Here is a 12,940-nt window from a genome sequence, read left to right as displayed (position 1 = left end):
TTATTTTTAATTAATATTTAAATATTTTCTACTCAATAAAATAATAGAAGATTTTTCTATTTAATTAAATATAATCTTGCTGTTAGTGTATAATTGTAATGTATGACTGTTATATTAATTTATGATAAAAATAATATTTTTAACTAAATTATAAATTGTAATTTATTCTATGTGAAAATTTAAATTAATAAATGATTCTTCCCTCCAATTATTTAATTAATTATTATTATAATAAATAAATAAATAAATAAGGAGAACACAAAAAATTCCATATGCACAACAAATCTCGTTACTTGGTGTAGTAAGATTTAAATGGCAACCCAATCTGATCTAAATTTGTGTTAAGGCAAATCTCATTAGACCAAGTAGCGAGATTACGTAAGGATCATTTTAGGAATTATTTTTCCAAAAAAGGTATTATTTAATATATATTTTAAAAAAAAGATAAATTAGGAAAAAACTCATGAAGAATGACTAAGGTCTCTCATCCAAAATTGAATTTTTTAAAATTTTTTTAATAAGAAGTGTCACTATGTAACCCTACCTTAAACTTGGTGGATAAGCTCTTGACTCTAACAAAAGAGACTAACTCGGTTCATTTTTTTAACAGAATTTGGGCTTGTGGTTGGAGTTATTGGAATTGGGGAGTTTCTGCATCTAATTTGTTTATCCTTATAGGAGCATTTGTAGATAATCAGTTGTACAAAGAAAAAATAAAAGCAATCCAATAGATTTTTAAGAAAATTTGATGAAGCCTTGTTTTGGTTTGATTTTTCATTTTGATTCATGGGAGATCTCTTGAATTACACAATGAGGGTGTTAATCTTTTATTTTACATTCCTTCCAACTCCTCCCAATACTAAACTTAATACCCAATATGAAAGTTTCAAACTCTAATAGTTGAGATATCCTTTAAGTTATTTAGGTCCAATTTAAAAAATCCCCTTTTGTACTCCCTTTCTAGTTCCTTTTCTTTCTTTCTTTCTTTCTTGTACTTTCTCCCTTCCTTGTTTCTACTGCACCAATAGGTTCAAGTGTAAAAATGTATAGTTGATATTTTTTGTGCAGATTGATGTTTTTTTCCCCATGGACAATGTAACACCCTGAACCCTTAAACCCGATTCGGTGTGTTATACCTGATAAAATCTTGGTAATTCATAAATAAATACGCAGCAGAAAACATAACTATGATCCTCAATCATAAAAATAAATACCAGAGTTTACTATTTCTATCCATAATCCATAATAACCATTCATCACCTGTATTCTTATATATACACTTATCTCCAAAACATTCAGTATTCACAAACACCAATACGTTCCACAAGCATCAATATCTCAGAAGACTTAAAACATATAACACAAAACATAAATATACACATCCCAAAGTATCATCAAAATGATTATTCCCTTTCTCCTTCTATAACCCCAAAAAATACTATATCCAACTCGAGCTCTCTAAGCTCGATCTCGTGGCGGTCTTGAAAAAGATAAATTTGTATTCGGGTGAGATACATCTCAATAAGGGAAGAAACAATATATATTAAAAACAACGTGTGGTCAACATGAGATTTATAAATAACATATTAATATCATTTGCAAACTATTAACATAAATCTTGAAATCATTTCCTGAACCTGATCGTACAAATGCAAAATATTTACCCACTAGACTATCCAAGGATAGAGGTGATTCCTTGCCTATACAAGTAGTACATCTCTGCTCTGATACTTTAGGCAACCCAAGGTCACAATTGAAGCATATTAGGACACTCAACTTACTCAGTAAACCCTTAAGTGATAGATTAATCTCGTACTCAGACAGTTCATACAAAAGTTTACCAGCGAAGGGTCCCGAGAATGAGGAAATCTACTCGCCCATACAAATAGTTTCCCTCTGCCCTAGAGTGTTATGTAGCCTACTACTACATATGATACTATTAATGCACTAGCCTTTATCAGCAAGCCTTTGGACGAAGAGTTTGTCTTGCCCAAACATAACATGTTCTACTAGCATAATAATTGATAATACCATAATACATTATTCTGTTTGTCATTATTCTACCATCCATATCTGTTCATGTTCATAACTTTAACATTTCATAACATTTCATTTTACATAACCTTTCACATTTTACATCGTTCACATTTCACATTTCATATGCATTTCATTCACATTCCCATTTCATTTCATTCATTCGTACTACAACTCCTTTAGCTGTACATCAGTTAGTCCACATAGCCTGTTAAAAAACTCCTTTTAGCTGTCATCAATTAGTCTACAGTTCCTTTCAACTATCATTGTATACATGGTTGCATTATCAAACGCAAGCAACATAATCCTTATAACATTTCATTATCAATGCATTTCTTACATAGCCTGCATCTTATTCATATAATATATATTTACACTGCATTACTATCCACTCATGCCACACAATTTAGTAGTAAAATTCACACACACACACACACACACACACACACACACACACACACACACACACACACATATATATATATATATATATATATATATATATTATATTCCTTATAAAATAAGTCAACGTGCATTTAACATTCATATACTCAAAATATACCTTTCTTATCTTACATAATTATCCTAAAAATATTTTCCATTTTCATCAGTTCATTTTCATATATCCATAGCTAAATAAGCAGCCATAAGTTCAGAAAACATAATTTAGTTTAATTCATAAAAACTTGATTTAATATATAAATTTTCCTTGACCTGAATCCTTGAACTATGTCAATAGGAATCCCCAAAAGATGCCTGTGACACTCACCCGAACCCTGTATTCCAAAAACCCCCAACTTACTCAAATCTTAGAAAAATACCCATTTAATACTTTCTAGGCTCTAGATAACAATATTTGTTAAGAAAACTCCAAAATAACTCACTTACCTTAATTTTGGGATGTTTCCCAAACCTCTCAAATCAACGATCAGCTCTTGCAGCTTTGCAGAGAACGATCCTACGAACCTCGTGGTGGTTCCGGATCGTCAAATCGGGTAAAATCAAGCTCAAAATTGAAGAGAGAAGTCCGAGGGTCCATTTTCTAGAGAGAGAGTGAGATTCCAAAAATTTCTCGCTGAAAAATGAAAGTAAGTCTATTTATAGGTAGGGCCTTGTCGACAAGACCATAAGCTCGTCAACGAGCTTTAGATATCTCAAACCCCCTCGGTTAATCCTCGTCGATGAGAGATGCATACTCGGTGACGAGGCTCAGAAGATCTCTCGCCGACGAGAAAATTCTGCTCGTTGACGAGCACCTACTTGTTACCCTTTTACAATTTCTTTTTCCTTTCTTCTATTTCCCCTTTTCCTTTTTATTATTTTTTCTTATTATTTTAAATAGTTAAAATTCTCCAGATCATTATAGACAACTTGGATAAAGTTCTTCTTATCTATTTTATCCTTATTTTTCTTGTTGAATGGAGGGCAAGCACCCAAACAAAAAGGACTTAAAACAAGCTAGGGACAAAAATGCCCACCTATATCATTAGCCAAAAGGCTTAAAATATCTTTAGGATGATTCTTTAAAAAGTGGGGTCTTGTAACGCCCCGAACCCTCCAAGTGGAGCTCGGGGTGTTATGTGTTCCATTCACCTATCTTTAATACCATAAATATCATCCAAGCAACGACATATGATTAAATATCCTCAAATAAAATACCAGAGTACTATATTACACGACCAAAAAGGAATTTCCATCTGTCCATATTACATAACTAGAATTTTACAACAACATAAATTTAAAGACTTTAAAGTTCTCACAAGCACTCATACTACACTATGCTAACCAACACTGCCCTAAGCTCGCTAAGCTCAATCACGCGAAGGTCCTGAAAAATGAGTTTTATATTGGGATGAGACACTTCTTAGTAAGGATGAAATAATTTATTATCAGTGTGTGGCAACATGAGTTTTAGTATATACAAAATATAATTGTTTATTAATTAACAGCAATAGTAAGGACACTTGTAACTATACTCACACACATTCAACATCAATCATACTATAGAATCTGCATATACATACACCACAACACATCCACATTTACCATACATTTAATCCACATTCATGCACTCACATTCATAATTGAAAATGTACATTTACTTCACAACTCGTGGTTCTTAGGACATCCCTCCCCATCGTTCCCCCCACGTTCTTACTTCACACACTTCCACAGTCACAACACATACAACCCTATTCATAGTAAAATAGTAAGACGACCTCCTCACGTCTGTCAACGCCTTACCCCATCTATATAAATGACAATATAATGACCTCCTCAAGTCCTACCAATGTTATATTGCGATTTATAACAGGTACAATATAATGAACTCCTCACTCATGTTAACATTATATTGCAATTTACATGAATAACAACACAATACCATAACATATCAGTTAAATGCAACACAGCAATCACAAACTAGTTTATAAAAAAAATATTAATCTCATGCCACACGATTTAAGCATCAAATCATAATATAATAACCAAAAATCATCGTTTCCATATACCTAAATAATTCAGAAAGACCATATATAGTATTTCAATATCCAAATTCTCAATTTAATCGGTTAATCTTTGAAATAACAATTATTATAAAATCTCTATGCTCACAAATGCCAATTTAATAAACTAATAATAATAATAATAATAATAATAATAATAATAATAATAATAATAATCCAAAATCTAATTTTCATATATCCGAATACCCAAAAAACATATATATCAATTTCTGTATTCACATATTAAAATTTGATCTGTTAATTTTATAAAAATTCCTGATATAATTTATTCCCCTTACCTTATCCCAAAAGTACTGCCTACAATACCCAAATGAAGAATTCATTCTGATTAAAATGTTGGTGGTTGAATTTGGAACCCAGTGATATTTTTTGTACTTCAATTGTCACACGTTTCACCACAAAATTAAAGAGAGAGAGAGAGAGAGAGAGAGAGAGAGAGAGAGAGAGAGAGAGAGAGAGAGAGAGAGAGAGAGTTTGAGGAGAGAGAAGGAGATTGGCGAGAGAAATTGTTCAGAGAGGGTGTGCTTTCCAATTTCAAATTGGGTTGGATGCTTACAAAAGAAGCAATCCTAATGCATTAATAAGGAGTTTTTTCCCGGATTATCTTTTTTTTTTAAAAAATATATTAAATAATACCTCTTTTTGGGAAATATTTCTCAGAATGACTCTGATGTAATCTCGCTACTCCAGGTAGCGAGATTTACTTTTGATTGAAAGGCTCGTGCCAACGCGTGACAAATCGCTACTTGGAGTAGCGAGATTTTATTCGGATACTTAATGCTCTGCCAACCACCGTTTGACGCGTGGTAAATCTCGCTACTCCAAGTAGCGAAATTTGCTTCGGATTTGAAATGACCATCCACCTGGCTATCGACACGTGGAAAATCTCGCTACTCCAAGTAGCGAGATTTGCTTCAAACTAACCTCGCCTGTTCTTCCTCCTTCCTTGCGCGAACAGACAACCAATACCTTTGCAGAGCCGAGCGCAGGTTATCGTTGAAGGAGACTCTGGAGCGCAGGTGACCATTGCGGGCTTCAAACCGAGAGCTATATAAACTCGAGATGGGGTAAGTTATATTTTCAATGTTTGGTGCATAAATTTTAAATCAATTTTATTTCATCCAAAGCCTTTGATAATCGGAGATTGTGAGTTTAGAGTGCTGAAAGATTCGTGGATAAGCACTTTTCTTAAGGTTAGTATTTCTTTTTTTTTTTTCTTTTTTTTTTTGTATTTGAATTGGATTTTTTGTCAAGAATATGTAATTTTTTCCATTCAAATTGTTGTTTAATATTTAATTTTTTTTTTGGGGCTGTTGTTTTCATTGTAAAATGCATTGAATTTCTTGTTTTTCATCTTTCCTATTGGCAAAAATTTCTCTTTGAGACATGTAAAGTACCTCTACGTAAATTGCCAACTATGAGGACTGAGATGCTGTCAAGGGCTCTATTCTCGAATGATGATTGCCTGCCCTAGAATTTGTTGAAGTTTCCATTCACATATTTTTTTCTTTCTCCTTTTCTGGCATCTTGAAATTGAAAAAGGGTGGTTAATGTCTGTTTTACAAAATTTCCTTTGACATACAAAATTTTCGAAATTTATTAAAATATCAGCAAAACTTGCCAAAAATTTGCACCATGGAACTAAATTTCCTTGAGTTTAAAATTTGATTTTTCAAACATCCAATTTAAAAACTCAATATATCACAATTTCTGTAAGACTTTGAAGAAAATCTTTAACGGTTTGATAATCTCTCAGATGAAATTTCAATTTCATTAAATAAATCTCTTCATTAGATGGAAGCGTTTGATGCTCGACCTATAACAAGTATTCAACCGTGTGATTATCTCGGACTAATAAAAAGCCCTTAAAAGGATAGGAGTGATAGATAGCTTTAAGCCTCTTGAAATTGTATGTAATACTGGACTCATTAACTACAACATTATATGTGTGGAGTAGCTGTATTTGCATAATATATGAATGTTATTTATGTTGATTAGAGATCTTTAATATCTTTCATATAGGGTAATTAAAAATATTATTTCCTTGATGTTTGTGATTTGTGCAAAAATTGGTAATTATGAACTTTAATTGATGGATGTGTTATGGAAGTAGTTTTACAATTGTAGTGCTTTATTTTGGATTGATTGTTATTGGGATATATGATTAGAAGCTATACTGAATTGTTGATATGGAATTTTGAGTGCAACTTGATGAATGTATATAGATTATTGAGATTTTGAAGCTAAAATTTTGCCAAAGTTTCTATAAATTGGACTCCATTGGTTTAAGGGGAGTATTTAAAACATTCATTTGTCATTCTCGTGGAAATTTTCAATTTGAGAACTTATTTGGGGAAAATTGCATTTTTCTTTTTAATCTATTGAGCATAATGAAAAGCATTTTGAGTTGGACATTTAAATACCCTTGTGAATGAATCTTGAACATACTGATAATATATATATTGTGATAGTTGGTGTGAAATTAGAGCACAGAGCATAATTGCACATGTTTTGTGGAGTTGATCTTGTCCCTTTTTTTTTTTTTTTATAAAAAAAAAGTAAATTAAATATTTTGAGACACTGAGATATTAAGGACATTGAAGAGTTAAGCAACTTGATGCTTAAGATTATTTCATATATTGAAAATCTTTGTAGAAATATGAGCATATTTTAAAAAATATAGTGGAAATTATCACTAAGAATGAACACCACATTTATTATGTTTGTAAAAATTGAAGATCCTCCCCGGATTTATGTATTTTTCACCAATATATCAATATAAATGTACCCCTAGTGTTCATATTTTAAAGCACTTGCCATAAGACGATCCCATTCCCATTTCATGAATGAAATGTTATGCGTCCTAAGTAACATTTTTCCAAAAGATCCCTTCAACTCCTTTGAGGATGGCTGTTAAGATCAGCAATAAATCCTCAAAAGGCTACTGAACAAAATTGAACTTCAAATTAAGTGGCAACCCAACCCATAATGAGGCAGAGTACAAAGTACCATTTTGGAAAAATTACTCTTAAGAGCACCATTTCATAGTTCTTTGGATTCTAAGTTGAAGTATCATTTTGGAAAAATTCTAAGTATATGTCATATGGGAAAAATCAATACACATTAATGTTTTAATAGTTTATTCATTACACTTTTCAATTAATCTATGTGCTTTCTTGGTGGAAATTGAACTTAGCTCCAAACTCTAGAGTTTGTTTGTTCATAGACGTTTAATTCATCTATTTATTTTCTTGGTGGGAAAGTTCGGTCCAAACTCTAAGTTCATTGATTCATTAGAATTTGTATACATCTATTTGGTTTATAGTTATTTCGTTAAGATATAAGTAACACATATCACTTATACATACAATTTTGTCTTGCGTAGGTTTTTTTTTATTTCCCGATCGCCGATCTAAATGGTAGGAAGCTCTATCAGTGCTCCGGTGACGGTATTATTATATATAGGGGGGGAACATCATAGCCGGATTAGATGGTGTTAGGTATAGTAGTCTGCCAGTTCGACCTATTCGAATTGGCTGTAGGTGTAAATTAAATAAATTATATACGAAGATATATAAATATTTGCATATTGATCCAGATCAATATGCATTGCGGGTGACTGCAAGATACCCTGCACGAGGGTTAAATAATACAGCCTTCTATGAGGTTGTTCCCATATAAGATGATTATGGGCTGCGCATTGTATTGGATGCACACTGCGTCGGTGAGACATATTTAACGATGCAATTGTATGTCGAGACCATTCCTCAAATGCGTGTAATCGCGGTTAGGCAGCCAGACGTGCCCGCGGAGCAATTGGATGAGGTTGGTGAAGACACCGAACAAACACATCAGGTCGATGTTGGTGCGGAGGTTCGTGCTATGTCTATGGTCGATTTTAACGAATATCCGGGATCGTCATTCGAGCCATCGGCGTATGAAGCACCTGTTCCTAACACGTTTTCGCAGTGAGGTTGCGAAGACGTCCCGAGTGCGGGATCAGCATCGTTGTTCGCCATTGCGAACGACGCATTGGACAAGGGCATGAACATTACAAACAATGTTCATCTTGAAGACGAACACATGCACGAGCAAGAAATGGGTGAAGGGTTAAATGATGTCCCCGATAATGTGAACTTACCCCACTATGACACAAATGACGCAACGCTTGACGCACAATTCATGGGCGAGCTTCCGATGTACAGTCATATTGACCTAGATGTTGCAGATTTAACTGCGGTCGATGAGCTTCCTATACACGTGACTCGTTGGGAAGAATCCTCTGAGTTGAGTAAGGGGATGCTCTTCAAATCGAAGGATTAGCTGATCGCCGCAGTGCAAATATATCACGCTCGCACCCACCATGACTTCCACGTGGTGCGATCTACCCCTGAGTTGTGGGTTGCTAGGTGTAAGGACCACGATTGCGCGTGGAGATTCCGTGCCATGTATTAGATGATACACCGTTTATTCGAAATCACCTAATATGGTGGTCCGCACACGTGTCTGAATGAACTTCTATCGCAGGACCATAACCAAATCACGTCGTCCCTCATTGTTGGGGAGATAGTGAATATGATCAGGGGAGATGCGTCGACATCGATCACTACATTGAAGGAGTTCATAGATCATCGATTCGGGTATTCAATCTCTTATAAGAAGGTTTGGTCGGGCAAACAAAAAGTAATAGCCCAAGTATTTGGTGATTGAGAGAAATCCTATGAAACGTTACCGAAGTGGATGGAAGCGATGCGCGCGTACAATCCTGGGACTATAGTCAGGTGGAGGTCGACTCCTGTTCTAGGTAGTGAGAACAGCGCAACCTTCGTATTTGTATTTTGGTCATTCGTAGCATCTATTCAGGGTTTTCGTCACTGCCCTCTCATTATATGTGTGGATAGGACATACTTGTACGGTAAGTACAAGGGCAAACTCCTTATTGCAACGTGCCCTGATGCAAATAGGCAAATATTTCCCCTTACATTCGCTATTGTACAAGAGGAAAGCCTCGACACTTGGAATTGGTTTCTGTGTTGTCTGCGTTTGATTACCGATAGGGACGACATTTGCCTCATATCAGATCGGCATCCAGGGATTATCGCTGCGGTGCAGCACAATCTTGATTGGCAACCACCACGTGCGCATCACCGATTCTGCCTTCGATATGTGGTGAGCAACTTTAATACGAAAGTGCGGAGTGTCAATTTGAAGCGAATGACTGAGCGAGCGGGAAGGGAGCATCAGGTGAGAAAATTTGACAAGTGGATGGAGAGGATATTCGATGAGGGTGGAGAGCCAGTCAAGTCATTCTTCGATCAGATCCCTCCTCATTTGTGGATTCAATGCCACGACGGTGGAAAGAGGTATGGAAACATGACCACCAACCTAGTCGAATGTTTCAACGCCGTCCTAAAAGGTGCACGTAGCCTTCTCATAACGGCCTTTGTGCAACTAACATTTTATCGCGTTGCACATTATTTTAATAGCCGACGGGAGGCTGCTCGTAATGCAATATCTGGAGGAAATACGTTGACTCCGCATATATTGCTACCGATAGAAAGAAGGAAGCTGAAGGCGACCGGACAATGAGTCACGATGTTCAACTGGTCTAGGGGTACTTTTAGCATCACGACCGCGCAATTGGGATCCCATAAAGGAAACAATGTCCAAACTTTGAGCACCTAGAGGCGCAAATGCTCCTCTAGGAAGTGGCAATCTTTACACTATCCCTGCTCTCACCTTCTCAAAGCCTGTGCCGAGACACGACTAAATGCAAGCCAGTATGTTGAGCCATATTGGAGCACTACCGAGCACTATGTAACATATGCTGCGAAATTTCATCCAATTATGCATGAGGCATATTGGCCAGCTTCCTCGTTGCCGAAATTGCAGGTAAATCCTGCATACGCTCGACATAAAGGTCGGCCTAGGAGCTCACGTATATAGAACGAGATGGATGCCTAGAAAGGTCGGAAAAATATCATGTGTAGCATATGTCGTCAAGAAGGACATAACCGCACGAGATGTCCGAGAAGGATACAACTTGGGGATGCAGCTGGACCTTCGCACTGACCTATAACTTATAGGTTGAATGACGTGTCGTACACATTTAATTGCCATAAGAGGGGTGAAAGAATGAGTATGGGTGCTGTCCAAACTTCTATCTCTTTGTTTGACACACGTTCCATACGCAATATATGAAGAAATTTGCCTACTCGTACTCCTCGAGTCACGACAAGTTTTCAGCTGCCACGCTACTTCCTCCTTCTAAACAAGGCGATTATAAATAAGTCAGCCACATCCATTTACGTGAAGATTCATGAACTTGGGCTTCAGTAAGGAGAGCCTTTTTCCTAGATTCCAAATCTAAGATCCTCAGACCGCTTTCCTTTTTCGGTGAACACATCTCCTTCCATGCTCAATTTGCCTTTGAGAAATTGAGTCACTGTGTTCATCAATGGGGAATAGTGCATCTTGAGATAAAAACTAGGCGACATATTTTCATTTGTACACATTTAGGATAAAACCTGAGATTTTCATTCAGTTCCACCATACAAAGCAGCCGTGACAGATACTCAATTCTGATGATTTTTATGTTTATGCTTTCACTCTTTGGCTTGTTCGCAGGATCGATCCAGGGCCGTCTAATACTAGTGTACTGAGTATGGGTGATCGTCATCGGTCCAGTCGGGCATGGACCAATTTGCATGCTGACGTGTTATATTGCCGAGGGGGCAGTTAGAGCATACATGATAGGATAGGCGCGGACTCCCGCATTATTGATTGGATATGGGATGCAAGTTTTTATAGGATATATCAGATTGGCCATATCTAGTTGGATTGGCATCTTGTGACTGCGTTGGTGGAGCGATGGAGGCCAGAGATACTTAAGTTCCACTTGCCGTATGGGGAGGCAACTATCACCTTATAGGATGTCGTGGTGTTCGGGCTGCCTATTGATGGGTTGCCTGTCACTGGTTGTACAACTGGACCAGTACAGGAGGGAGGCATCGGTCAGGGGGGAGCACTTTGCCGCATGTATGAGAGATTGTTAGGAGTGGTGCCTCCAGATGGTGAGCTTGTTGGTGCCTGCATTCACATCTGGTTTCTGGAGGGGGAGATGTTTCGCCAGCTCTCGGCTGATGCCGATAATCACACTATAGCATGTCACGCACGTGCCCACATGCTGCGATTGATATGTGGGACGCTGTTTTGTGACCTATCGGGGAGTTACGCACACTTGATGTTCCTTTCACTCCTCGTGGAGCGAGTAGAGATACGCCATTATAGTTGGGGATCTGCTACGTTAGCCTGGCTATATCGGGAGATGTGCCGCATTGCTGACGTTTCCCACTCACAGATTGGAGGAGCACTTCTCTTATTGCAGGTTTGGGCATGGGAGAGATTCACGTCGTTAGCTCCCACGCACCGCGGTCTCCGGCGTTTTATTTAGAGGGACGAGGGCGGATGCCCGATTGACCCAGCTCCACTTGCGTGGAGGTTATTAACTCCACTTACAATCATTTCCTTGTATAAGTGGTACGTATATTGAGTTGTACTACGTACTGGTCGTTACACCTTGTTAACTTACGTTTCATTTAGTACAGGTGGAGGGATCATTTGTTGGCGCCTAATGTTGCGCAACACACTTTGCCCTGGTACAGATTCGAGCTGGACATGCACTGAGAGCACGAGGTAGTCTCGGTTATGTGTATTGACAGTATTTTGCATTATTTTCAGATATTCCCGTCCCACCTCTTACATTTACCATATGTATACGCGCAGTTCGTATGGGTGCCATACACTGACGACATTGTAATCGACCTACCGACTGGCTATGCAGTTGGGTCGGACCTCTGGGTTGCCCGAGTGCCACTTATATGTTTTCATATTGTCGAGTGGCATCTCCCAGACTGAGTGATGCGCCAGTTTGGCTTTCGACAAGGCATTCTAGGTCGCTTCTGTACTTTGGGGGTTGATGTACGTGGGACGACTTGCACGAGATTGATGGTCGCGGTTGGGGGAACACGGATTGGGCTGCCGAGCACGCGATGTACGTGAGTATGTGGGGACATAGGCGGGAGTACATCATGGAGGGAGTGCAGTCAGACGGCCCAATGGGTTCGGAGGATCCGTATTACACGTGGTACAGGTCGATCACACGTCGCTTCGTAGATAGGACTACGGCGATCTACATGAGCCTCGTACGCTTACTAAAACGTATACCTAATTTGTTACCATTTACATTAGCAGTTCAATGTAGTAACCACTATTTTCGTATGCTGCAGGCTGACGTATTACACCAGGTTGACTCTCTATCAGCAGACCCCGCTATGAGTAATTTAGCGAGAGCTGGTTTGGACATTGTCTATGAGGACGGG

The sequence above is a fragment of the Malania oleifera genome, chromosome 5, assembly GCF_029873635.1.
Source record: "Malania oleifera isolate guangnan ecotype guangnan chromosome 5, ASM2987363v1, whole genome shotgun sequence".
NCBI classification, from domain to species: Eukaryota; Viridiplantae; Streptophyta; class Magnoliopsida; order Santalales; family Ximeniaceae; genus Malania; species Malania oleifera.
Note: the sequence above shows the minus strand (reverse complement) of the source record.